Source organism: Etheostoma spectabile, unplaced genomic scaffold (genome assembly GCF_008692095.1).
Source record: "Etheostoma spectabile isolate EspeVRDwgs_2016 unplaced genomic scaffold, UIUC_Espe_1.0 scaffold00001759, whole genome shotgun sequence".
Classification (NCBI taxonomy): domain Eukaryota; kingdom Metazoa; phylum Chordata; class Actinopteri; order Perciformes; family Percidae; genus Etheostoma; species Etheostoma spectabile.
The window spans coordinates 49,769-52,113 of NW_022602802.1; the positions used below are offsets into that span (position 1 = coordinate 49,769).

A 2,345-nucleotide genomic window follows, 5' to 3' on the forward strand; every position below is an offset into this window, starting at 1 on the left:
TGTTGCTTTTTCATCTTTGTTGTGATCGTTGTGTGCCTACAATAGCACACATGTGGATATTATAAAAGAAACTGCCTAGCAAACCCTTGCAACACTTTTAAAGGTTCCATGGTGTAATGGTTAGCACTCTGGACTCTGAATCCAGCAATCTGAGTTCAAATCTCAGTGGAACCTGTTTTTAAGTTTCATGTATGCTTCGGTTGAAGTTAAGTGTAATATCTTGTTTGTGTTGTAGTATCTATAGAGATTTGTGGTGTAGTATGGAACCATTGTCCTGTCTTTTGTGTATTATGAAACTTATTGCCGTCTGTCTTGGCAGGACTCCCTGGAAGAAGAGTTACTGTTGCTCAATGGGATTGTTCCTGGTTAAATAAAGGTTTAATCAAAATAAAATGAATCTGTAATATGTCCAAACATTCCTCTCTTCATTACTGACATACTGGAAGTCAGCCATGTTTAAATGGATACTCTCCAGTTATTGTTGTTTGGTAGATTAGACACAGTAGATAAAAAAATAAAATAAAATAAAAAACTAAGGATAGGCAGAACAGAAGAGATGGGTCTTCAATATAGGATTTGTAATGTAGCAAAATACAATCCTTCACCTTAAAATCAAGTACATTTTAAAAGATACTTGAAAAATACACAACAAAACTGCTCATTACAGTAGCGTAAGTAATGTATTTCCTTATTTTCCACCTCTGCCAATACCTCACTGTCCAGTGTGTATTAAATGTTCCAAACTGAGTGAACAATGTGAATGTCCCCTCACCAGATATACGTATAAAGGGATGTCTTTCTTCTACAACTGTGTTACTTCTTGACATTAATAGAATAATTCTACAACGTATGAATTTCTGGTGTTGATGTGCATTTGATCCGATGACGCCGTGACATCTTCATAACTTCAGAGTCAGAGAGACGTCAGAACCTGTCCAACCTGTTCCCAGAGCCAGTCAGTGTGAGAGAAGTCCCCCATCAGATGATGGAGTTCTACTATCTGTCCACTAGATGGAGCTAACTGACCATCTAATGAGCTAAAGATCAGCAGCTTGTACAGCAGCAGGTATCTCTCCAAGTGGCCTCCATGTGACATACATCAACGTATACGTTGTACTTTTAGCTGTTAATACTTACTACCTTGATACTTCCTCCATAACAGCCCCTGTTTCTCATGTGGCCCCTTGGGAAAATGAATTGCCCCCCCCCCCTTTCCCTAGGACAACGTATATAGGAGGCTGGCTAAATTATTCACATACGTCTGCTCATACGGGCTGTTTAGGTGTGAAGAAGCTAGCTTCTAGTCTGGGCTGGGAACATTAGCTGTAGAAGCTAGCTGCTAGTCTGGGCCTAACCCTAGTTAGCGGAGCATCTGTTCCCTGGAATGTTGTTGTTTCTTCAGTTTTTTGGAGCTGGCACAGCATCGTGAAAACGTTGATCTACTGTCAGCTGTTGTCAGAGGACGCAGGGGAGGGAAACAAGAAATAAAACTCTCAAAACCAAAACTGCAGATCCGCTCACTGACAGTCATGAAGTCGTTTCCTGTATATCGGTAGTTTAATGTAAAAGACATACAGACACTTATGATCCTTTTCTGTGTGAAAGGGCTGCACACACCTCGAAAAAAACATACAGACTATAGTGTTTGTCCGCTTGTAGAGCAGATAGTTAAGTTCTGGCTGTAATAGGCCTGTGTGGTTAACTCAGCTGCAAACCCCAATATTAGATCTCTTTGGTTGGTCTGGAGTCCGGTCAGGTCTACCCGGCAACACTGAAGCCGGGATGGGATAGGAGCGACAACTCTCCAATACGCACCACCACGCTGCTCTCTGGCCGCTGTCGCCAGTTTGGTGATTCTGGTGAAGCGTAGTGTTGAACATCAGCTCCTCTTACGTTACACGTGCAATGGAGCCGGCCAGCAGAGTTAAAATACTTCTATTGGTGGATTATAATACACCGGGCCTAAAGTAATTCAGCAGAGTCAGGGACATGTAAACCAGAAAGGGGGTAATCCCATAGACCGTTAATATTAATAATATAATCAATATCTATACAGTCTATGGGTAATCCCATGCATCCCCTTTATTTCTTTCAGCTAGAATATAAAGTACAGCTTCCAGCATGAAGCGTATCCCACAATCCACTGCAACATGAGGTCACACAGGTGGGACGCTGCCTGTGCTCCAGAGACCCGTTGACAAATGTGAGTAGATATTAAATTTATTTCTGCTGCAGTCAGGAGAAAGATGCTTTTATTGTTTTAATTTGGAGATATTCTCCTCACCCAAAAGGGAGGGAGCGGAGAATGTAAAGGTAAATGTCAAGCAGTGAAAAAAAAAAAGTAC

The 2,345-nt window shown here is 41.4% G+C and overlaps 1 non-coding gene across 1 annotated transcript; it reads left to right on the plus strand.

Moving 5' to 3' along the window:
• Window positions 1-102: 102 nt before the first annotated feature.
• Window positions 103-174, plus strand: trnaq-cug (transfer RNA glutamine (anticodon CUG)). The gene has a single exon. It is a non-coding gene; the product is annotated as a tRNA-Gln (tRNA).
• The last annotated feature ends 2,171 nt before the right edge of the window (window positions 175-2,345 follow it).